Source organism: Nyctibius grandis, chromosome Z (genome assembly GCF_013368605.1).
Source record: "Nyctibius grandis isolate bNycGra1 chromosome Z, bNycGra1.pri, whole genome shotgun sequence".
NCBI lineage: Eukaryota > Metazoa > Chordata > Aves > Nyctibiiformes > Nyctibiidae > Nyctibius > Nyctibius grandis.
Genome location: NC_090695.1, coordinates 60,028,032 through 60,054,003, shown reverse-complemented (window position 1 = coordinate 60,054,003; position 25,972 = coordinate 60,028,032). Strand labels below are relative to the sequence as shown.

The 25,972-nt window shown below is 40.8% G+C and overlaps 1 long non-coding RNA gene across 2 annotated transcripts in view; it reads left to right on the top strand.

Moving 5' to 3' along the window:
• LOC137676477 (uncharacterized) overlaps positions 1 to 25,972 on the top strand; it is a 51,140-nt gene that overhangs the window by 19,373 nt on the left and 5,795 nt on the right. For both annotated transcript variants that reach the window (XR_011050088.1, XR_011050089.1), the window contains 2 exons: positions 12,479 to 12,550; positions 22,576 to 22,841. This is a non-coding gene — a long non-coding RNA (uncharacterized lncRNA). The remainder of the gene's footprint in view (positions 1 to 12,478; positions 12,551 to 22,575; positions 22,842 to 25,972) is intronic.

Below are 25,972 nucleotides of genomic sequence, written 5' to 3'. Positions count from 1 at the left end.
TTTTTGCCAAGCTGATTCCTGCAAAATTCGAACAGGGCATGTCGTTATTTTCGTGTGTCCTGAATGTGTTACTGGTGTGCTATGTGATTAGATGTCAGTGCAGCAACAGCGGTAGGTATCATGCTGCCCCTGTAACCAGGAGAAAACACCGAAAGAAATCAGCTAGTAAAGTGAAGGATGATGACTCAGAGGCTTCTAAGGCAGAGCCAGCACGGGACCCAGGTGAGGGCCCTTCTCAGTCAGAGTCAGGGCCTGACACAGAGTGGGGTTTCCTTGATCGTCTTTTTAAAGAAGGCCCATTACACAAGAAGGACAAGAAAGGTCCTTCTAAAGCAGAACAATCACAGGAGGACTCGGACTTGGAAGTAGAGATAACCTACCACTCCTTGTCCCTGAAAGAACTGCGAAATATAAGAAAAGATTTTAGTCGTTATGACGGTGAGCCAATAATTACCTGGTTGCTCCGATGCTGGGATAATGGGGCAGATAGCATAGAATTGGATGGTAGAGAAGCCAGACAGTTGGGATCCCTGTCCAGAGATGGTGGTATTGATAAGATGCTTCCAAGAAGGTCGAACACTATCAGTCTCTGGAGGCGACTCTTGTCAGCTGTAAAGAGCAGGTATCCCTATAAAGATGATGTTATGAGCCACCTAAGCAAATGGACCACTATAGAAAAAGGTATTAACTACCTTAGAGAACTAGCTGTGCAAGAGCTCATTTATAAACACCCTCAGGACATTGTAGATCCTGTAAATCCTGATGAAGTGGAATGCAACCGATCCATGTTCCGGAAGGTTGTGAAGAGTGCTCCACCAACACATGCCCATACATTGTCAATATTAGTCTGGGGAGAAGATGCTATGGTACGACCTAGTGTGGGCGAAATGGCTAACTATATGCGACAGTATGAAGATAGTATTTCTTCCCCACTGCAGGCCCGTGTCTCGGCTGTGGAAAAACTGACTAAGGAAAACAAGGACTCATTTAAACAACTGTCAGACAAACTGTCCAGGATTGAGAATAAACTTGACGACAATATCGCACCAATCGAGACCCTCGTGATCCCCCCGCTTTATACTGAGAATGACGTGTATGGGATGGAATACCCTCGTTGGTCAATTTTGGGTCACCTGCCCTGTCCGCTGCCCCCTGCAGCTGCGACCCCCCTTCGGCTCTTCACTCGTAAGCAGTGAGGAATTTAGCAGTGAACTTGGTTTCTCTAAGAATAAGTACAGCAAGAGCCTTTCTGCACAACATCCCTACCGGTGCCTCAGTGATAACTACAAACTTCGAGCGTTATCAATCCTGGAAGCAGACACTGTCTGCAAAACATGCAGTTAGTTTCAGAAAGTGCAGTTACTTAGAGGAGACTTAGCTGAAAGCAAAAATCACCGAAAGGAAAATCGGCCTGGTTTAGGCCAAACCAGGACAAACTGTTTTCCTATCAATGGCATATGTTGTATTTCAGTTCATGGTAAATGTTTTCTCTTTCTCTAAACACCTTTGCTTGAGAGCTTTGCACAATATTTTGTGCTGCTTGTTTCAAATGAAAAAGCATTGTTTTCCAGCATTATTATTATTATTTATTATTAAATAATATGGTCTTATTTCCTTTATTTTCATAGCCACTTTTTCTTCTTCTATCCATGTGCACCCAAACTCATTTGTACAGTGAGGACAAAGATCTTACCAGCTCACCTGCCTGTCACTGAAATGCTATTTGCATAATACTCACCTGAGATTAAACCCATATAATTCCAGAAGGATTAGCTCACTACCAAACAATGTCTTCAGCTGTATAATTGTATCTCTGATCAGATCAAAGACTCCCCTAACAGCTGGCCTGATACACAGTCTTCGTTGTTCACTGGTAAACTAAGAAGCCAACAAAATACTAAGAAGCAGAAGCTATTTCACAATAGTCGACAGAGAGCTCCAGTGACAGCGAAATAACAATGTCTCAGTTACATTGTTGTGATGGCTGTTCTGTGACCCACTCTTTAATTTTTTGGAAGATGGTATTTTTATAGCTAGGCTATTCTAGCTAGCTGTCAGCATATTATAACAATGCAAAAGCGATCTGTTGCCATAACAGTTGACTGATGGGGATTCAGTGGGCTCATTGTATACAATGAATACCTTGAAGTATTATGAGAAAGCCATTTAAATTGTGGATGACATCCACACTCATTAATGTGTTGCAAATATGTTTACTGACTTTCTGCAAAGAGTTTTGCAGTCACTAGGTGAACAAGATCCCAAGTGCCAATAGCGCTTTTTTATTAGCGTGAGCATGAAAACGAATTAAGCAGAATCTTGAGTGACAGATGACAGTGCCACTCAGGACCTCGACAGACCAGTATGTGAGCTACACCCCTGTTGGCAGGCCTTTGTAATCTGAACAGCACAAGTAAATTACTCCTTCTGCTTTGAAGCGGTATGAAACTTCAAAGAACATCAGAGCTATAGGGGGACCCAGTGCCAAGCATCTTGAATGAGTTCATGCATCAGTGCCATGAAAATAATGCTAGACACATTCCCTGCCCTGCTTAAGATTCATGATTCAAAGTTCTCGATGAAAAGAAGAATGCAAAAAAGATCTGAACATGACAGCCTACTTTTAGCTTTATTGTCTGTGGGTGTTTTGGCTTATTGTTATTTCCCTAGTCCACTTTGCTGGCATTTAGACCAAGACTAAATGTTCACTTTACTGAAACAGAAGCATATCCTTCTTGCTGCACAGTGTCAAAAACAATGAGACAAGAAAGCCAGTAAGGCATTTATAGCCTTATACTGAAAAGGCTGACATGTAGTTGGCAGTGGAAAGCTGAAGGAGGAAATGAACAGGAAGATACAAAGAGCTAGTCATGACACAGCAAAGAAAGAACTGCAAACCATTCCCAGGGAGATAGTAGAGAGACACTGGCATTGGCTTGGGATTGCAATGCTAAAACTAAAATCAGGCTTGCTTTTGAGTGTATAATTCTGGCTTTTCGTCTGCAATAGATACGTAGCAAATTAATTACCTATGCCCCATGAAGTCAAGGGATGGAGTATGAGCAACAGCTAAATTTGACTGGCCAACATCAGATGAGCAGACTGCAGAAAATTGGAGTTGCTTCAGAGCTGTTGATCAGCTCTGTGGATTCATACAGCAGCAAGAGAAGAAGTACCACAAAAAGAAAAAAGGAGATTTTTTTTTTTGCCTCGAGTCATGCATGACTACTTTGCTGTTCTTGGTCATAAAGCTCTGTGTAGATTAATGTGGCATAACGTAGCTGAAGGCCTCCTGAGTCCTTCTCAGTGCCTTCATGAAAGTGAAGAAATAAGGCATATGACTCTTTCACAGAGTTTTCAATAGACAATGGGCATCTGGGAACAGAATGCAGCCTCTAATACCTGTACAAGAGACGGATTAGAGCATCAATCTAGGCATTTCGTTTTTAAAAGCATCCACCTCCACTTGCTTTCCCAGTCTTTTGCAAAGCAATGTATGCCTGTCATTGACCAGTTACTTGAGGGAGATACTTACTGGTTGGATAGTTAGTAGGAGAGCAGCATTTCTTTCAGATGGCTGAAGGGGACATGTCTATGCATGGGATGGCCGTTTCCGCATTTTCTTTTTCTACCTATTTCTATTTGTTTCTACCTGTTTCTACCACAGTCTTTGGCTGTACCAAGTATTGTCATTATGAATTCAGGAAGAATATATACGAGGTGTATCCTTAATAATAGTGAATTTCATTGTACCTTATGAAGCTCAAACATCTGGATTTGTATGTAACAGCACCATGCTCTAACCTCTTCTACAACCTGAAAATGCCAGTTATGACATCTTTTCATTTATGCCCCATCTTGGTGGTAGACATAAAACCCTACTTCAGAACTAACTTTGATGAGCACTTGTAAGTTTAGCACTTGTAAGCTTAGCACTTGTAAGCACTAGTGCCAAATATGCCCACTTGCCCACTGAGTCAACATCCTCTTGCAATGTATAGCTTCTCTTTTGCAGTCTTCAGAGGTGCAATCCAGCCTTAGAAGTTGGCCGCTCTGAATCCCACTTTCTCTGCACTGCTTAATGGTAACAGTGTTCAGAGAGAAAGCTTTGGCTTTCCAACTATAGACTCAAATGGAAAACAGGCAAAGCAGAAGGTAATTTTCAGAAGGTAGCCCTGTTCAAATGAGCCATGCAACATATGTTTTTTTAGTGGCACTTGCCAGTTTATCATGCAAATATATATCTGCCACTGAATTCTTCACAATTTGTCCAGTATTGTTTGCCAGTCCCAGTTCAGGCAGTGTGAGTGCTCAGCTGAGTTGTGCATCCTCCCTCACATGTGCACGTTTATGGGACTCTGCCAGGCCTACTTGTCAGTAGTCGGTCACATGTTACTGTGTGCATATCTGTCAGTGTTTTGCTCTCATCCCACCACATTAGAGATGAATGTGAACTTGTTTTCTTCATGTCCAACACTTTGAGGTTTCGTTAAATATTTGGCTGGAGCAAACAATTGAGTACATGGAGTACTCCAAAGTTTTGGAAAAAAGAGTCTTTGAGAAACACCCTCACAGAATAGAAATGTTCAGGGACCAGAGTTCCAAATGAAGACAGTAAGAGCACAACAACAGCAACAAGACTGTTATCTCTTGCTGCAGCAAACTTATAGCTTGGTCTAGCAGAGAAGGAGGAATGAGGACTGTCTCCTCTTTGAAGGACAGACCAGGGCGTTACATCTTGCTGCTTTTCTGTTTCGGTCACTGATCTGAGACATAATAGAACAAGTTTAATCTCAAGTCAGAGACCCAACTGATAAGTCTTGTCCCTGCATTTCTGATAGGACCATAATGTTTCCTAATAGTACCATGTTAAGAGTCTCTACTTGTTTCCCAAACAACTTTTTATTCAAAACAATATACATTAGCTCAAGGAAACAGCAAAGGAAGTCTTTTAGAGATGCTATTTGTAAAAAAAAAAAGCATCATAGACCTGCTCTCATTTGTATTTTTAAGGAAGAACAAATTCCTGAATTCTCCTTAGACTACAGTGAGCAATGCCATTGAAAGCCAGCAGTTTATCTGTACTGCCGCTTTTATGCGTGGGACAAGGTTTGCTTGACAAGATTCATAACGCATAACACTGGCCGGAGTGCAGCAACACTTCATAGGTCTATTGGTTCTTGCCTTTGAGCAAATACAAACAGGTGCTGTTACAGGCCCAAAGCACAGGGACTTGGAGCTGGAGAACAGCTTGTTCTCTGGAGCTGCAAGCTATGTAACAAACCACAATGAGTGGAAATGTCATGAATCCAAGTCACCCAAAGAATGATCAATGTCCGGCGGCAGAAAGCTGGTACTAAAGTGACAACTATCCAATCAACTTTTTGTCATGTTATTAAATTAATATCACACTGAGGAACTGTAAGTCTCATTTATCCTCCTCCTTGTTCCCAGGACACTGTTATACTGACAACTTCGTTAAATATAAGGATTTCACAGGAGAGTGTTTCACAGAACATGTGCATCTGTGAAGCTGAATGTAGCACTACATTTATGTAGAGGTGACAACTGTACAGTGTTACTTGAAAGTTAGGCTAAAATTCACAGGTATGATTTTTTTTTTTCTTCTTCTTCTTGTGTTGATTCTTTTTTTAGTCACTGTCCTATTTGTCTAGACATTGTCCTTGATTATATGGGGCAAATCCAGACAAGCTCCATAGCAAAAGAGTCAGCAGCTTTGGCCTTCAGTCTCTCTGTGTGTTGATTCATAGCTGTAATTTTGATTTAGCTGTCTTTGCCTGTCACACATTCCAGTCATTCTTCCAGGAAAGTTTAGATGCAGAATAAAGTGACACCAACAAGAATTCTACGTGTAATAAGTGCAGAATGAGTGATGAGATCTTCATTGGCCATTAGAGAGGGAGATTACTTACTAGTCTATCTCACTGTCTCCAAGTTGTGTGACTTTCTGCTCTGATACTGTGAGCATGGCTTGAGAGTGGAGAGACTTACACCAGCTTCCCAGAAACACACAAGGAAATGAGCGACATGATCAGCCAAAGCATGAAAGTGCTGGGAGTTATTTTAAAGCTTAAAAATGCCTGAGTTCCAAGAAAATTCTCAATTTCCAGAACCCATGCTGACCTCCCAAGGAATGTCATGGACATATGTGTTGAAGTATGAGAAATGCTGACATGCTATGGTAACAAAAAGAAGCAGATGCCTTCTAGACTACTAGATGTAGATTTTGTTGGCCATTTCTCAAAGAGCTTCTGGTCTTGGATGAGTAAAAGCCAATGGGAGGTGTCATTTTTTACTTTTCTAGGTGGGCTCCTCTAGCCTCTAGAAAAAAGTTCACAGGCAGAATGGTGTTCTCTCTGTGTATGTTCTGCAGAACCATTTCTACTGATTTCCATCACCTGTGGTGTTGCTTCAGCTTTGAATCGAGACTGTTTGGTTTGCTACAGCTGAGGTCAGAAGCTGACAGTGGTCTGGGGAAAATTAAAATTCATTGAGAGTAAGCTGAGGGACACTTGCGAAGAAGTGCAGAACATGGAGGGTGCTGAGAACAATCAATCCAGACCCCAAATTCACCTGAATGGAACAAGAGAGGACATTCTCTTGTAAAGTAATGGCAAACTCTAAATCTGCAGCTCATAACCCTGCTCCATGCTGATGTTTAGGAAATCAAAGTCAGAGAGTAGATTCCAAGTTTACTCAACTCTATTCTGTGAATGCATTTTTGGAGCATAAGAAGTCATTAATTTCTGATAAGTTATGTTGCTTTACCCATTTAAGTGAAAGGACAATTGAATACACTGAAGTCACTATTATAGGAAATGAGGTGCATGTGAAGATGTGTAATAATCTCAGAGCTGCTTGCCATTTACAACAGGAATTGGGAGCATGGTTCTTTGCTATCCCTAGGGTATCCCTACCCTTCCCACTCCCTTCAAATCGCCATTCATGCAGTTTTATCCCAGTTCATCTAGAGCCCCAGGGAACTCTTTAAGACCTAGGCCTAAGTAAGACATCAGGTTTTTAAGAGAGGATCATTTTTCCTGCTGCTACTTGAATTTTTGGTCTTTACAGGATCTCAGTAGGCCTCATACTTTAATAGGAGGAACTTCAGCAAAATGTACATGTTCAGCTTTGTCTATAACTATCTCACAGCAACACGGTTATTTTTGAATGAGAATCCTAAAGATTTAGTGCTTATGTCACTGTTTTTTTCTTTCCACTGAACAGTTTATCTTTCATATATCCATTTTCTCTGTCATTGTCAGTTTCTGTCTTAAAATTCACATGTGACTAGATGCTTCCAGGGTCACTGTGCATGAGTTTAAGTGGCAAATCTTTCACCTGTAGAAATTGTCTTGATTACTTTAACACCTATTCAGCAAGGCATTTATGCATGTGCTTCACTTTAAGTACATAAGTAATCTTTTTACTTCAGCTAGATTATCCATGTACTTGAAACCAGATTTCAAGCTTGCTCAAACTCTCTCGTTTTCTGAACAGGAACCTCAGAATACAGAACAGTGCAACACAGTTGGCTAAATACATCCCAGACGAGTTAGCGGGGAGGTATAAGACTCCAGAGCCGTAAGACCTAGATTTAGGACTAGTCTGTACTCTTCTTCAAGCCCTATTTTTTTCATAATTTCCACAGCTTGCTTCTTTTTTTTAACCTCTTTCTCTTCTTAGACACTACTATGGTATCTGAGTGTTTCACAATTTTTTAAAGTGTGATCATAAAAAGATTCTTTCTCCTTACGCCTGAGGACATGTGGATCCCCAGAAGCTCTTTGTTTCTGTCTCTGTGCAGGTGCTTAGAGGAGTGGTGTGCTGTGTGGACATTTTGATCTCCTCTGGGAGAACATACCAGGTAGCTGCAGCAACCCCCTGGCCCATTCTGCAGCTGCTCTGCCAGTTCCCCATGCTGACTGTGACATGTCCTACGTGTTGCAGAAGCCTCCCTCAGTCAGAGAGAGGTCATCTCTCTGATAATATGAAGATCAAAACTCTCATCTTACTTTGACCCGGAGCCAGGGAAAAGAGCAAAGCCCAGAGCTGCTCTGTTCTTAGCCATCTGTGTCGCATGAGCAGATGGCCCCCTGCGCAGTAAACCAGCTGTGACTGTTTTAAGGGGCAGCTGTTCTGTAGTTAGGCATAACAGTTGCTGCTATTTAGACTTGGCAGTCAAAAGTGCTGGGTGAATGTAGCTCAGCCTGACTCTGACTGGATGGGTGAGGCTTCTTACTAGTCATCAGAGAATGGCTATTTGAGTGAGGAAACAAGAAAAACAGTGCAACTGTCAGCCTTTCAACAAAAGGGGAGAGCACCTCGTAGGAGCACCTTGCAATAGTTAGGAAGGGGAAGGATTTAGCTAGTTCAGCACCATCTTTACTGTGTGGCTTTGGCAAATGATTTGTTTCTTTATATTTGATAAACTGATAAATTGAGCACAGTCTCTGGCCACTGCTTCACTGGAACAGCCAGACTGCATGGTGCTTGAATAATACAGACCATATAACCCCCTAGGAAGTAGATGGTGAAATGCTGAATTATTCAAAGTGCTTCCTTATGCAGGCTGCCTTAGTCTTCCCCAATATGAGCCATCTGCTCTTTCAAGTCAGCTGAACTTTGAGACATCCAAACCGTAGATCTGTTTTCACAGGATCCAACACTGATGGGAGGGGGCTGTTGTCAGCATATTAACCAATGCTTTCATAATCTGCCACTGTACCTTCATGTACTCTATGTCATGAACAGGATGAGGGGAGTTTGCAGAAATAGATCCTCAACGTGGGAAGTGCCCCACTCTACATGAAATATCTACTATGGTATTCCGCGCTGCTTGTTCGTTGGCTAATTTTTTTTTAAGTTGTCTTAAAAAGATTCAATATTTCTAGCAGCTACTGTTGGTGAGAATTTGTTGAGTGAGTTATTTGCTTCTGAAAGAAAGACAGCTGCTAGAATATGTATGTTGCTGCTGGTTAATCTTTGATGATGTGATGGCTGCTGTGAGGGATTAAGTAAGGAATTCCCTCTTGGTCTCTACAGCCTGTACTACACAGCCAGTCTTCACAGTACAGGGTTGTGAAAGACTCACATCCTCACTTGGTCAGTGGATTATACTAGGGAAATCTGCTGCTTTAGCTTAGCTGAGTAGCAGCTAAGTTGATTTACACAGCTATTCTCAGCACAACCACTAGCCTGGTACACCAACAGCCCCAGTCTTGTCTGTTTTAATTTCCACTGTGCAGGTATGGCTCCATGCAAAGAACTGTTAACAGCAGAGCACAGGATGCACTATAAACTCACTCCCTAGTATGCCCCAGGTCTTCTGTTTGTGCCTAATGTTTTCAGAAATTAAAAACCTCACTGGGAATTTAGATGAAGACATCTTATGACTGTGTACTTACAGCTTTGGAGATCTACTTTCTGACTCCGACGTGGTCCACCTCTGTGTAGTCCAGACAAAGTAATAGAAACTACTCGAGATGAGCCACGACACAACAGTATTACTGGCTATTCCTAATTATTCCTAGTGCTTGTAATACAGTCATTCCCGCAGATCTAGATAAGTGTTCTGTTGTGTTTGGCATTGTAGAGACTAATAAAAAATGATTGCCATCTCAAAGATCCTGCAGTGGACAAGCAAGGATTATTACTTCCCATTACAAAGGCATAGAGAGATTTGGTGACTTCCCAAGATAATAGAGGAAACTGGTGTCAGAGTATGGGACTCAAACCTTTAAATGTGTGGGAACACCAAATCCTAGTCAGAGCCTGAATACCAAAGAGCACTGCTCCCAGCCTCTGAGGCTCAGCTTCTAATACAGCAAGGACTGCAATAAGTAGCGCAGCTGGGATGGTGTTCATCCCTCCTGATCTTGTGCTGTGACCTGACATTGTTGTGGGTCTCTTGAAGCCATAGACATTAAAATTCATCATCTCCAGAAAACAGAAAATTAAAGTGAAAAGAATGAGTTTGCTTAATTTGTGTTTGTATTCACTACAGTCACTGTAGAAACAGATATTGCAAGGTAAGGTGGAAATATGGAGGTCATTCAAAATGTGTTCTTCCCTGGTATAGAGGAGGTTGGCTTTCTTTTTCCTGTGGTTAGAAGATAGGGTAAAGACTGACACGTGGAGGGAGGGGAAGCGACAGGTGATGAAGGAGAAAGAGAATGAAAGTGACTATTGGAACAAAGCCTTTGAATTAATAGCAGATGAAAAGAAACCTGAACTAATTCAAAGCTAAAATATATGGGTGAGGTTTGTCTGTGGTAAGGCAAAAGATCCAGCGCTAAGCAATTAAAGCTGAACATCAATTCTGCAGGCTGGACTACTCATTCATTTTGGAAAACAGCATGGTAATGAAAGATGCACAGAAATTATCCCAGATCAAGACCACTGCATAAGCAGTTTGACTTCTGTAATATTGCAGGCTTCATCTGTGACAAAATTAATTCACTTCTTTTCAGGAGTCCAGTCCACGCCACTAACAATGCTTCTTGGAGAACAAGGCCCAAATTTGCCCTCAGCGATCGAAGTCTAACAAGTATTAATACTAGCTAGGAAGTGAGCCAGAAAGAATGAGAGCAACGTAATTGCACCTTATCCAGGTATAATAAAAACATCGAATTTTATTAAATCAGACTTGCCAGCAGAGGGTCAAAACTCAATACCTGAGCATGTTTCTAATCTTCTACCACTGTGCCATTTCCGTTTCCAGCAGACTAACAGCTGCTGCAGTGGAGGCATGTTGCAGCAGTGTACTGCCTCCGGATCCCTTCTAAGCACCATTAGCTCATTGAGTGCATGGCTCGCCAGGCCTTCTACTTGTACCTCGTACTGTCCTTCACACCTGTGTGAACAGGGCATAAAATGCTCCCATTCCAGTTTCAGAGCATATCAAACATATTTATCACCTCTTTAAGGATTTGATAATGATTAGGAAAAGTAGAAGGCAAAGCAGAATAAAAATTTCGTAGCAGAATTTTAATGACAATTTTGTCTCAGTTCAGCAAAGTCAGAAACATTTAACCAATGTTACTGGGAGCACGATATGAAATCTTTGGGGGTTTGGATGATTTAAGAACCTTTCATTTAATTTTTTGCCATTTCAAATATTGTTTAATATGTCATGCTGCAATGTGTAATATGTCAGACAGCAGAGATTAAACCAAGCGCTTCAACCTAGTCAGATTTGGGTAATTCCAGAAAGGATTTTTTTTCAGATTTTTTTACACAAAATTTTGATATAGCCTGTCAATACTGTTGCTAATTGGGAAGAAAAGAATTCTGAAATATCAGAATTTTCTGGGCACAGCACTGCATTTCTGCATTTTGACTGCTTTTTATGGTGTAGAATTTGGTATGCTGAGTCTTAGGCTAGGATATCGCAAACATTGTTAGACTGGTGCTAGAAAAAAAAACAAAACTCGTTCCATAAGCAGTTTGACTTCTGGGATATGGCAAGCTTCCCTCCCCTTCCCAGACCCCAATTCTAGTATTCTCCCTCCTCTCTCTGTTTTCTGCCTGATCCTGTCTTGTGCTGGCAGAAATGTCTTACATAGATCAGAGATCTGCATTGGGTGAAAGTTCAGGAGAAAAAGGTATGAAAGCATACACATATTTCAAGAGATCATTAACATTTTGCATGCTGAATTATAAACACCATGTAAGAGAGAGTCTGGCTAATATATTTTGCCTTATTTTCTAAATGAACTCAGATTTCTAGAGAGCATAAAACTTGATGGAGGCCATCTAGCTACAGCAACCATCTTGTGTAAAGCGGAAGGAAAACTAATATGAAGTAAAAGCTGAGTAACTATCAATATAGCATTTTGTGGCTGAAGTAATAATAGCTTTGCCAATACTTGCTCTGTAGGATATGATGTGGGTCTTACAGGGCAAAGAGAGTAGTAAAGCTATAGTTTTTAATTTAATTTATCCTCTCCATGTTTTGGTGTTATGCAGTGTTTTGTAAGAACTGTTAAGTTACTACTGTTACTAGTTGCCCTAGCATCTTAAGAGTCACATGTGGGCCAAAGTACCACTGTGTTTAGATTCATACAAAGAGGACAAAGTGATTGTTACTGCCCTGAAGACCTTTCTGGGTGTCTGCCAAAGTGAGATTACTTCTCCTTTTATATAAACTTGCACCAATCTTTTGAAGTTATTGACGCTGTGCAGATTTATACCACTTGAGGATTTGCCTCCTGTTTTTGTAGACACAGCAGGATGTTGTAGCCTCCAAAACCAGCTGAAGACAGCCTGTTCTCTTGCTAAGCTGCAGGTCCTCTGCAGCTCGAGCTGTTATCTGGAAGCTTGCTGGGCAGCTCCTCCGCTGAGAGCTGCAGCTTCCCAATGTGTGGCTCTTCACACACTGAGATGAAAAGTGAGACGGTCATTTTCATTCCCAAAGACAGAAATGTTTTAACATTTTCCTCTTGTAACCCTGCAGGTACATCAGCATTGCAGTGGTACAGCTTTCCAGCTGCTACTCCTTGGGTTGTTGCTGCTCTCTCTCTCTCAGGCAAGTGGCATTGTTTGGCTATTGAAAGTTGAATTGGGGTGTCTGAATGTGTGCGGGTGGGAGGGTGGGAACTGCTTCTGACTAGGACGTGCAGGTTCTGCCAGGACAGACTCTCTTCAGACAGACACATTTTCATTTCAAACTTTAATACCTGAACACTGCCACATTTGTGCCCTTAGAAGGTCAAGTCATCCATCCATGTGCGACAGTGAGTCTTGCGATGATGTCAAGCCTCCTCCACTGGTCTTGGCATGTTTTAGGTCCTGCCCATACTGTACTTGTGGGCTGGATGTCAGGTTGCCTTCAAGCTCATATGTAGTGATTGACCACACCACAACATCCTTAGCTTTTCTCCCAGTGGCTGCTTAGCCCTTCTGTAGGCTTTGCGCAATGGTATATGAGGTTAACCCTGTCCCCTTGCCTCTTCCCCTCTCCCCTTTGCAATGTCATGTTTGGCACTTACTGCTGTGATCTGGAGTCAAGCAAAGAAAATCTCCTATGTGCTACCCTGGCTCCCAGCTCTTCAGTCATGTGTCCTCTCTTGTGTTCGTTTAGAGCCAAGCCCCGTAGAGGGGCGGCTATCTAGCAAGCTCTGCTCAAGGAGCCCAACACAGAAGGTTGCATGGTGAGAGTAGCATGGGGGAGAAACGGACAGACAGCTCATGTGGCTCGGGCAGGGGAAAGGAAATCTGTAGTGTAGTTCTGTGCCAAAGGGGTGATTCGAATGGCTGATGATCTTTTTTTCTTGGTGCCATTTTGAAACAAACCGTCCTTACAGAGTGGAGGAAGAATACCAGCTCTGAGTTAGGCCTGGGAGCTTTTAACTTTTGCCTAATTGTGAAGGAACATACAAAAGCAGTTTGTGTCTTTAGGTCAGTAGGTATTGTGACAATAACTCAATTTAAAAAAGTAAAATATGTTAAGAACACCAGGAGCCTTGAATTAAGAAGCATGCAGAAAATGACTCCTCAAAGAAGGTTTTAATTATGTTTTTTTCTGCTTTCAGAGAAAGTATTTTTTGCAGATGGCAGATCTCATCAGTAGGTGGACTACCGTGCTGGAGTATCATGTGCTTTTTAGTTTAACTTTGTTAGTTTAGCAAGTTACTTAACAAAAGCAGTTTAGAGAGAAGATATTTGGTGATGACAGAAATGATTGCCAAATGGGAAGAGGACCATACTGTGTCAGCCTGCAAGATCCATTCACCTAATTGCCTCATAGGTGAATGCCTCATAGGACCACCCACCGGTGGTCCCTGAAGCAGGTCAGATGGGGAATAGCTTATATAAACACAAAACCAGTGAAGAGAAGTAGAGTTTAGTAAAGCACAACCAACACTGCTCTATTATACTCCCATCAGTAACATCTGAAGCTAAAAATTCTCTAATTTGGATACCACATGCCAAAAAATAATACGAAAGGCCTGAATTATTGGTAAGTCTTGATAAACCAGTTGGCAACAGGAGGAGCAAAATAAGCATCTTTTGATGCCTGAAACGTTGTTTTTCAAATAATAAATTGTGTGGAATCCTTGCTAGGCCTGAAAGCTGGTCAAGAACACAACAGCATCACAAACAAGAGATAGCCAAGCTGAAGAGAGATATGTCAAGGCTGCACGGCTGCATATTCTGAATTATCAGGCCCACACAGGTACATCTGCTGGAACCAAGTTCCCTTCTGTGCAGATGCTGCTCTGCCATATCTGGCCCCCTTCATGGAGCAATTTAGATCTGTTCTAAATTTATATAAGCCTTCATACTTTCTTTTAAGTCAGAGTTTGTATAGATAGAAGGCTGAGCTTTGTTGCTCTGCCTTCTCTCCTGTAGCTACAGAGGTAAAATGCTTCTGCCTGTCCTGAATGTGCAAAGTAGACTGCGTGTTTATTCCTTGACAATTCCTACACCAGGTGTGGAAGGGAGGAGAAAACTGGACTGTTTTCACCGTTGTTGGAGACAAGGGACATGCCCTTTTCTTATTTTGTGTTTAACTGTGTGTGTTTATGCTTTTATAAAAACAACTATTCCATCCAATTAGGTTTCTATTTGCTGTTAAAACTATGGAAAATTCTGTGTTCATATGGGCTGAGGGAAGGAAGATGAACACCACATAACAGCAGGGGCATGAAGGAGGAGGATAGTTAAAATGGTGTCACTTCTTTAAGGTGACTCAGGAGTCTTTGCTACCTCTCTTGGGCAACTCCTCTTGTTAACAGTCAGTGATGAAAATGCATATGGAGGTCCATACACACAAGAGTTAACAGGAGGTTACCTCCTTTTTCAGAGCCTAACGCCTGATGATTATAGCCTTTACTTTGAAATGTTTGCAACTCTGTGCTAGTTTTTCGATGTCTGGTCTTTTGGGAGATTTTGTTAAGCCCTTGTTATCATAAATGTTTCATGAATGTAAGCACCAAGCATCAGCTATACTAAAAATGCATTTTTATCTGTTCCTGCCTTTGTACTCCTTACAGTCAGTGGTGACTCCTGTTAACACCAACTGAGAAAAGAGCAGTGTGGTTAAAGCATATTATCTGTATATCTATCATGACTTCATGTAGCTTTAGCATGAACTTCGCTTTTCCCTCTTTATTCTTGATGTAAACAGTTATGTTCTTTGTATCTCTCACCAGATAGGTTTCACATACATCTCAAAGCCTCATAACTGTGGGGTTTTTTTGTGTTGGAGAGACAGAGTTTATAAGAGATGGCACAGGTTTGTCACTTACAGCAACATTCTAATATTTTTCTCTAAGCATTTTCTCTAAGCATTTTTATTTCCTTTCAATACTGGCTCCCTCAAAAAAAAACCAAATTCCACATCCCAAATCTAATCACAGTGGAACTGGAATGCTTGAAATAAAGCCCATACTGTAAGCATGGAATTAATTTATGATTTACTTTTATTGATTGTACAGTAATTATGCATTTGTCAGATTAGTTGTAAAATAATGAGAAAACAGTTGATAATGCTTTATCAAATGGTTTATAATGCTCCTGAAGTGCTTTAAGATTTACAGTATTATAAATGGTTATAGCTCAAGCCTAAAATGAGTTAGAATTAAAGCTAATTGTTTCTCATCTAAAGATCTTTTTCAAAAAAATGGTGACTACTTGATTTTTTTTTATAGACCTGAGGTTTTTCTGAACCTGGACTCTGCCTGAAAGAGAATTATTTTAGGAAGTTTGAGCAGAAAGGCTTTGGTGCAATGGACAGATTTTCTTTCTAGCTTTTATATTTCTAAAGAAAGGTGTATTTTTTCATGAGTAGACTAAAGCATGTCAACAGGAGACACTGAAAACGTGAAATATGGAATGGAGATAACCCATTAAGCTCGATAGAAAAAATCCAGTTTGGTTTAGCCAGATCACACAGATTTAAATTGCATGCCTTGACAATTCTTGACTCTGTGTATGTTAACCAAGACATCACTAGGAAATCTGGATCTCGTTTGACGTCCAGCAGATGGATTGGATATTAAACTGATGAATGAGAAAGGGCTACACCAGGAGCACTAGGATAACAGTAAATGTAGTTCATCTTCATCATTTGCTATGCAGAGAATTTGTAAATAGTTATTAAAAGATTGAAGACTGTATTGCAATTGCACCACATTGGCATGAGGCAGCAGAGCTAAGACCTGGTGTGCAGCCTTGGGGTACTGGACCTTTAAGCTCCTTGCTTTGCCATCCTACTGTTCCATTAGTACATCAGCATTGTTTTGTCAACTTTGATGGTGCTATGCTGATTTACATCAGTGAAGGATCTACCTAACAGCCTCATTAAAAATCAATACGATGTGAATCATGTTGTGTCATGCTTCTATTTAATCCTTGTGCCTTATCTGCCCTGGCATGTGATATTGAATCACAGAATCATAGAATATCTCAAGTTGGAAGGGACCCATAAGGATCATTGAGTCCAACTCCCTGCTCCTTGCAGGACTACCTAAAAATAAATCATAGGACTAAGGGAGTCGCCAAGATGCTCCTTGAACTCTGACAGGCTTGGTGCCATGACCACTCCCCTGGGGAGCCTGTTCCAGTGACTGACCACCCTCTCAGTGAAGAACCTTTTCCTCATGTCCAATCTGAACTTCCCCTGTCGCAGCTTCATTCCGTTTCCGCTTTATGCCTAGTTTGAGGGGCCAATCTAAATTCCTTTTAATCTGTGACAATCTTTACTTACTTTGACTTAGAAATGAATCAAGCTCCACCATGATTAAGCAAGACAAGCATGTGTCTTAACTTGGAAGTATGTAAGTGATCCTGTTGAAGTGAGAGTTTAGCATGTACTTAAGTACCTGCCTAGACAGGGGATGTAATTAAAGATCTAAAGCGATATAATGGAATGACTTTTGACTCAGTGACTGATACCAGAATTGCATCAGATTGCAAATTCAGTGTGACTTAGAATGTAAATATGCACTGCCATATCCCTAGGATAGCTCTTTATTTTAAACGTGAACATGATCCTTCGACTCTTTCCTTCCGTTCTGCAGACAAGGAAGAGCTGTTTCATGTCTCATTCAATCTCACTAAACAGTGGTAGAAGTAGATTGCCTGTGCTCCTTCTACAAACTTTTTATCAGAACTGTTTCTCCATGTAATGACTTTTCCACCTCTGACTTGTGCCAAAGAAGGAAAAATTAATAATGATTATTTGTTCAAACAGCAGGAATGTGGCAAAATGAGTTTGAGCTATGCTATGAAGATGTTGGATTTGCCACAAATGAATGCTGAATACAAATAAAACGTAATATTCAGAATTGACCCTATTTTAGAGCAGCAGAGGCACATCAATAAAAAAATTTCTGACATGTCGGTGAGCAAAGAATTACCATGCAGTACAGCATTGTAAAGACATAACAAGCAACTCCCTGCTGTTGTATAATGTGCCAGCACATGGAAGATGATATACAGAATGAGACAAGGAATAGCTCCTTAGGAATACGATACTTCAGGCCTAATCCTGAGGTAGTGTAAGAGGCATGTATCTCCACTGAATGAACCGGAGATGAACAGCAGTCTAGGTGCCAGCTCTCTCTCATTAGTGAACAGAGGTGATGTTCTCTCTATTATAACTTTTTCCTCTCCAGCATAATAAAATTACTTCAGCTGCTATGTTAAGGTTTCTCCATTGCTAGCCATCTGCTTCCAAGTCTCATCTTTCCACTTAGACTGGTGCTCTACCCTTCTGCTCCCCAGTCTTCCATGCTGAAACTTGACAAGCCATTCTCTCCTTTAATTGGGAATGTATCTTAACAGTGCTTTCGAGCTGGTGATCGTCAACAACTTGTCAGGGGACTACAGAAAATCACTACCTGTTCAAAAGACTTAAATTTACCATACAGGTGTCTGTACTTCCACTGGAAAAACACGAGTCTGCAAATTGATAAAGGTTTAATGTCAGAGTCCTAGTGGCTGACTTTTGCAACTTGAATGAGATGACAGCAATCCAAACCAGTATAATTTGAAACAGGAGAGGTCCAGATTGATATAAGGAGAAACTCTACCACCATGAGGACAGCCAGGCAGTGGAGCAGGTTGCTCAGAGAGGTTGTGCTGACTCCATCCTTGGAGGTTTTCGGAACATGATTGGACAAAGCACTGAACACCCTGGTCTTATCTCACAGCTGACCCAGCTTTGAGCAGGAAGTTGGACTAGAGACCTCCTGTGGTCTCTTCCAACCTAGATTATCCCATGATCCCATGACCTTCATGCATGGATTGCAGATGGGAACTCTTTCTGGGCTATTCAGAGCTGGCTAACATGAGTCCTGAGACCTTAATGTATCTTTTTAGGTTATAGGAATATTTGGTCAGGATCCAGGAACAAAACTATACCAGTAAATCAGAAAATCAAGAGAACATTTCATGCCTTTTGACTCCATGATCATAATAACTGTGCTTTTCAGGCCATGCATCAAGCTAATGGAAAAGACATAGTTAAGGAATTCCTTTTAGGCCGTCTTTAATTTTTTGGTGATATTTCTGCATTCAAAAGCACAATTAAATATGCAGCTATATACTTATATATACATATATTAATTTTTTTTCAAGGGTCACACTAGTACAAGCCTTTCAGCTGCTTGCTGTATTGGCTGCTCTAACCTCAACAGTAGATCTAGCTGAAGCTTTTCTTGCTGTAATTGTATTGATGGTATATTGTCTAACTGCTAGAGGCACTGGAGATACTCTTTTAGTGCCTGTTGCCTCTTGTTGTGCCCAGATTGCATATTTGACCAAAGAAGATATAGATGGTATTTCATTTAGATTGTATTTGAATAATGGCAATTAATGCAAATAGAAATCACTGATTTAACATGGCCCAACATCCCCTGGAAGTTATGGTAATTAGCTGCAAGCAAGCACTAAGCTAATAGGTACAATTTTCAGTAGATGTTCTTTCTTTCACAGGACTCCCGCATTGCCTGTACTTGCATGTACAGTTATTGCTTAGCTGATGTGTTTACTACCAATGCATGTTTGCAAAATCATAATTAAATGCAGAACATATGCTATTGTTGTGTATGTGGCCTCTCTGGGAGGCTATTTATCAATGGGTGTTTCTGTCCCAGGCCTGGGGTTATTCTAGTGCAATGGAAGACACCCAGATCAACAACTGTTTGCAAAATTGTGGCTCTGAGCAGTGACAGCCCACAAGGGAATTTTTGAACCTGCCTGTATAGTCCCTGACAAGTGAGTAGTGGCAGGCTGAAGGGTTACTAGAGTTCACTAAAGGCCTGCAGAAAGCATGGGTTACTCAATTCTCACAGAGTTTTGGCTGCCAAATGAACAGGAGAACACTGTAGGATAAATAGCTGTTATCTGCATTCAGAATATGTCTTCCAAGTGAGATGAAAGGTGTTCTGCCTTACAGGATTATCTGGCTGTTCATCCTGTCACGTGAAACAGCCATCCTCTGGTTGTTATAAAACATCAGCTGTCAACATAGGGGCCAAAGGATGGTTTCATAAGGTCACAGGCACCTTTTCTATGGCTTTATAGAAGTAGGCAGAGGTCTTAACCCAAACCTTTATTTATTTAGGTTCACATATTATTTAGGTTCACTGATACAAAAGTTGTTTTGAAAGAAATTTAAAAGCTTCTGATTCTAACCAAATCCAGTTTGCAAGGCTGTACACAGAATTTATGTCACTCTCTACTCTGAAACTTTCTTTTTTATTTATGTTAGAATAATAACACAGATTGAGATTCTGACATAGTTTCTTTCCTTTTCTTGAGACTATCCTAATACAAACAATGTATGATGGGTGTTCCTGGAGATAAGCAACACTAAATCCAACCTGATGGGATGTAACAGTTTACCAAAGTTGATGTCAAAGATTTGACTTCTGGCTCAGATGTTCAGTTAGTGCACACTTGGATAGCTTCTTTGGTCCTTCATGGTTTCATTACTAAGTTTTGTGGGGGTGGAGCATGACAGATGTAGGAGAGAAGATAATAATGAAACTATGGCATCCAGAAAAACATCAACATGACTCACCCACCTGTCTTTACTGGTAGTTCTTATATATGTGTGTTGCTTTAGAACATACCTTCCTTGGCCTTTACTTTCATTCTCCATGTCACCCTGTCCTATACCTACTTTCCTAATTTTTTGTACATTTTTCTTCGGGAAGAGCTCAGGAGAAAATAAGAATTTAGAAGTTGTCTTGAATTTAACTTCTCAGTTGGATTGAAAATACATATCCCACAGGTGAGGTTTTGGGATAACTCATCGCAGCATGACTTTTGTCAGTGAAGTCCTTACTGACTTAGTCTGAGGCAGGAATGGCACAAAACTTCTTTGTCCCTTTTCTGTAATTTACCACCTCAGTAACTGAAGCTCAGTAGATTTCACTGCTTCCTGTTTTACCCAGCCACCACACAACCTTTCACAGGCCACACCATGCAACCTAGCAAACTCTGTTGCTTTCCATCAAGAGTAGGAGAATACTTCCTTATCCTTCCACGTCCACTTCCTAATGCCTTCTAAATGTAAGCCCCTGCTACAAGACTGGTATAACTCTTGCTTGCTACATACTACTGTTATAGCTAAAGAAAGCCCTCTGCCTAATTGCTACGTATTACTCCAGCATGATGTTTGTACTGCTCTGTTGACCTTAAAAGGCAGATTAACTCAAGAGTGACTTGGGCCAGTTTCCCCAGCCATTGTCATACATTCTGTTTGCTTTCTTGGTTAACGCTGCTTTGAGCAGGATGTTGGACTCAAGAGCTCCTGAGGTCTGAATTATTCTGTTAGTCTGTGACTGATACTGACTGAAAGATGTCATGACACTTCGTCAGATAACCTTCCTTTTGATAATATTCCTATAGTGGAATATAATCACTAATATAAGTAAAAAGAGGGAGATGGCAAGCATAGAATTCAGTTTGCATTGTACTGAATAATAGTGCTGTGTTGTGATGGTTTTTTTTAAATATGTGGAGTATTCTGTGTTTTCAATGATATTACATCTACTGTGGAAAAACATTTCTTGGGGAAGTATTTAGTGCTTCCTGACCGTTCCAATTATGGTACTGCTTAAGATTAGCAGGTTGACTGGCTCTTATTGCCTTTGAGGCTTTACATTTGCCTAGGGAGAATATGTCTTTTTTTCCCATCCTTTTCCAATGGTGGAATCACAGGGAGCTGAAGTGTATTTTATCTCATGACGCTGCTAGTTGTTATTTTTAGACACTAAATCATTTCTTTGGAGTTATAGTCCCCCTTAATTACAGGCATTAATGATACAGTTAGCATTTTTTAAAATGAGAGTTAGATCCGGAGACTAATTAAGGGTGCTGGTGAGGCTTTTACATGAAATCACTAATGTCCTCTACAAGTGCCTATAATGCCTTGACTCACGTTGCTTGTATTAGAAAAGGAAACTTAGGACCAATTTCATGCAAATGATTAACTATAAAATCAAGAAAACATTTCTTCAAAGCTTTACTGCTTTTGATAATACTTAAATTAAGATTAAAGTAATACAACTACCAAACCAAACCCATGTCAGTAGGTTAACACCAGCACTGGCTTGGAGTAAAAATTCTCTCCACTGTTAAGCTATTATGTGAACACAGTGTATCAATCTGTATAAATCCCAGGAAGAAATTCAAGGAAGAGTCCAGTGACTAAAATCTTGACTACAGTATTTTACCAAAGGCAGTCAATTTAAAGGGTCAAATAAGGAATCTAAAATGCATTTTGTGTCTGAATTGCAGCATTAGACTGGGTGCAAAGCCTCCTTGTAAGCTATCTGGTCTGATACACAGGTTAACATTTCCTCACTAGTTCTCTCTCTAGTTCAGGCCATCACCGATGCTCTGGCAAAATGAAGTTTGGCTGCTTTTGGCTGGCAGTCTATAGCTGAATGTTATTTAATTTTTTAGGTTGCTCAAACAGAGAACAGAGAACATGCTTTATGAGTACCTGTATGAGGCTGTTGAGGACTGTAGAGCTTCTTTTGTAGAGCTTCTCCATGCAGATTTTTTATACTGCTTCAATGTGCATAGGACAAGTTATATTTTTATACCTCTTATACCTCCATTGGGAAACTAAAAACCTAAAGAGGTTGTGGAGGAGATCATGCTCAAGACCCTCCATGGCAGCACTTTGGCCCACTTATCACAAGGCGTTTTCAGTTTGGCAGTGTCAGCATCACTGTGAAGAATAAAGCCTCCACTCCCTGCACAGTCTGAATCTAAAAAGTATAGAAGTTAGCTTTCTGAGTAAGCTCTCTCCCTCTCCTCCAGCCTCCTTGTGACTGCATCCTGCCTGACGTGTTACTGGCTTGTGGAAAGCTCACCTACACCTCACCTACAAACTGGCAAAAATAAGCAACTGGAAAGATCCAACTGCTTGGCATTCAACTTTCGAAATGCAAAAACAGTGTAAAAATCTTATAGGCAGATATCACAATTCTCTTAAAGAAGGGGAGCTGGCTCTGCACTTGAGGGAGTCAGGAGTATTGCTCAATATTACTTCTTGTTTGCAACCTCCCTTTTGGCTTTCTTCAGGTAGAACGGGAGACAAGCAAATTTGCTGACGCTGCAGATTCCTGTTTCTGAGGTAGTGAGTCTGAGGGTCTGGAATGCCAGCCACTCAAGCCCTTACCCTTGACCTTCACTGCCTCTGCCTTGCGTACCTGTTCCATAACCCTCAGTGATGCTCCAGACCTCCAATGCAGCAGGCTGGCCCACCACATCCTATTTTCAACTCATCAGAGTCAGCACCTGCACACTAAGTGAATCCACACCCTCCTCTCCTTCATCACTGTGGATATGTAAGTATTAAATAAGTCTGCTTTTTCAGTAAGCAGTGTGAACATCTTATGGGCAGGTGGCACTATTCTCCTTGCCAACTAGACTATTCTGGAGACTTTATATTTAGGGACAGACCATAAGTCAATTAGCTCATGTTTAGAGTTTCATCCCAGTAGAAATAATAAGCAGATGGATAGTCAGTGCTTTAATATTAGCTGGATTTTCTTAGGAAATAAGACTTAAAATATGAAAAGTTTATTTAAGGCCTGCATTATCCTGCACATTTTTTCCTCTCATACCATGCTGCAGAGCTGTAGGATGGCAAAAACATCACAGAAATTTATGGATTGAAATGTTCAGCATGTGTTGACTCGCAAATCTCAATTACTTTTTCTCATTACTTGTCTCATAATAATCAGAAAACTGCGTTGTACCGTTTATCCACAGCACTCTAGACAGGGATGGAGGTCAGGGGGAAACACTTGCCTCAAAGGGAGAATATCCTCCAGAAGAAGTATGAGCTGATGGTCCCATCACCTTCTGGTACTGGGTCACATCTATGGACAATCGTAAAGATGCAGGCAAGCAGAGTTCCTCTTTCCTGGCTGCCTCACATGATCTCCATAGAGACAGGGAATGCAAAGCTGGGGAAAGGCCCATCCAAAGGATTCTCTTGCAGGCTGGGCAGAGAAATACAACTATCTTGGACAGTTCTGCCATGGTAGTCTATAGGGTTTAGGTTTCTTTTCAGACACAGAAGGTTTGAAAAATATTTGCTGAATTTGTTTTTATTGGTATTTACATACAGAAATAGATTTATTTTAAAAATCTATCTCGCTAAACACTGGCTTATCAGTCTGAGAATTCAGAGATGCTCTTTCTGTATTTTCTCCAGTTAGGATTCAAACAGGGAAAAGCAGATCAAAACTAGAACAGACACCTCCTGAGTACCCTTGCTAAATGTAAAATTAAATTCAGATCACAATAATATGGAGAGTGAAAGATATTATTGGGTTTTGCATATGTAAGGTATTAAAGTGCTAACAAATCAGCAAATCCCTAGCAAAGACTGCATGTTGACTACCTGGATGGCAAAACTACACTCCAGATCACGACAGATCTAGAACTTTTCGAAAACTTCTGGAAGTAGTTGACAGACAGTACAGTTCTGGCAGGAACCTAAAGGTCATTGTTACCCTGAGAAATTCCATTAGATGGGAATGGGAATGGGAGTGGAAATAGACGTTACTAGACATTACTGTCTTTTAAAACTATCTTCTGAAACATTCATCAGATATACTCTGGAGTCACGTTATGTTGTTTGGATAACATTTTATCTTAGCTCTTTCATTTCCAAGACTCCATGCAAGGGGCACCACACAGCCTTTGTTATGTTCATGTAAATCTCAAACACTTTAAAAATGCTTGTTAGTGTACTCAGAAAACAAGATTGAAAAGTGCTGAAATCCAGGGCATTCCAGTGACTTTTGCTCCTAAGATGTTTAGGTCTTTTATGACTAGAGAGGTGAACAAGGATGGGTTAACTGCTTGTGCCTGTATACATTGAATTGAGGTTGTTTTCTGAATAGATACAAAAATATGAATATGTGATGCTGCCCACTTTAGTCCTATTTCTTGAATCATAAGAACTAGTTTCAGAGGTAGCAGAATTCATAAATCCTGGTGTGTTTGGATGTGTGTCTTATAGCTGATTTTTTATCAGTTATATCAAAGCTGCTTTGTTGACACACTCCTTATGAGACACTAGTAAACTGACTGCAGAGAGCTTTTCTGGTCAGTTAAGTATGGCTCTGACTACAGCTTTCCAGTGGTTGGGGAACAGGTAGCATTTCTGCCCATATATGTCCTTTGCTGTTCATCAGTGTTTAGTGCAGCCTTTCCCTTAGTGAGCATGTTGATAGTTAACTCTGTCACCCATTCACCTCTTTTCCTAAAATGTGAAGGAATTCTGTATCTTTGCGATTGCTCTCTGTCAAATTTGACTGTAATTGGACTATGGGTTCAGAAGTTACTGATAAAAACACACACATCTGTAGCATGTGACTGCTGAAACCCAGTTTCCCAGCGGACACCACCAGGATACATAGACTAACAGATGGGCAAACAGGGTTTTCTACTCTGAAGTGGCATGCTTTGCATTTAGGCACACTTCCAACTTCAGCCCCAGACTTCATTGTCTCTCCAGGGCTCCACATCCATGCCTTCATCTGTCCTGGTAAACTCAGCAGTGCACTCTGGACTTGAGTGCTCTTAAAACTTACCCATCCTTTCCCCACCATTTTGCTCACCTGCCTGTCTGCAGTCTCTTTGGTCACAACTTTGCTGCTGCTTCTAGAAGGAAAATTCTTGGGAGTCCTTGGTATCTCTGGGTATATAAAATATCTCCAAACAGGACAGGCACACCAGAGTCAGTCTGCAGGCAGCCTCCTCAACAAAGCTGTCATTATGCCTATGAAGCAGGTATGCTGTCAAAGATACCAGGCAAGAATGTAAGGAATGGGAAGGGCATCTTGAACGTATTTGGTTGTAATGAGATTCCAGATAATTTTTAAGTGGAAGCTATCTCTTTAGCCCATATGTGAATCACAGAATCATAGGGTCATTTAGATTGGAAAAGACCTTTAAGATCATTGAGTCCAACCATAAACCTAACTCTGTCAAGTCCACCACTAAACCATGTCCCTAAGTGCCACATCTACACATCTTTTAAATACCTCCATATATTTTCACCCTCAAAATGTGATTACGTCCTTCATTCATTTCCTAGTTCAGGTGGAACAGGCAATGCAGCTGCAAGAAGGCATATGTTGAGAGAAGATCCAGTGGCCTCTTTTACAGGTACATGCCAGGAACTTCTCATTGGTGTTTATACAACTCACCATTCCTGTCTCCTGCTCCTCGTAAACATGGATAATAATAGGTATAGCACATATCTCATTAGGATTCCTACGGAGAGCAATTAAAACTTTGAACATGTAAATGTTTAACACTGTTTATAGTCCAGCTGGAAACAGGAGATGCCAGAAATTACATAAGCTCTCTAGGTATGAATAAGCTCTATGTAAGCATCTGCTTGTCTTCTTGGTTAATTGTTTGGCTGTACCTTGCATAATAAGGCTCTGATTCTGAA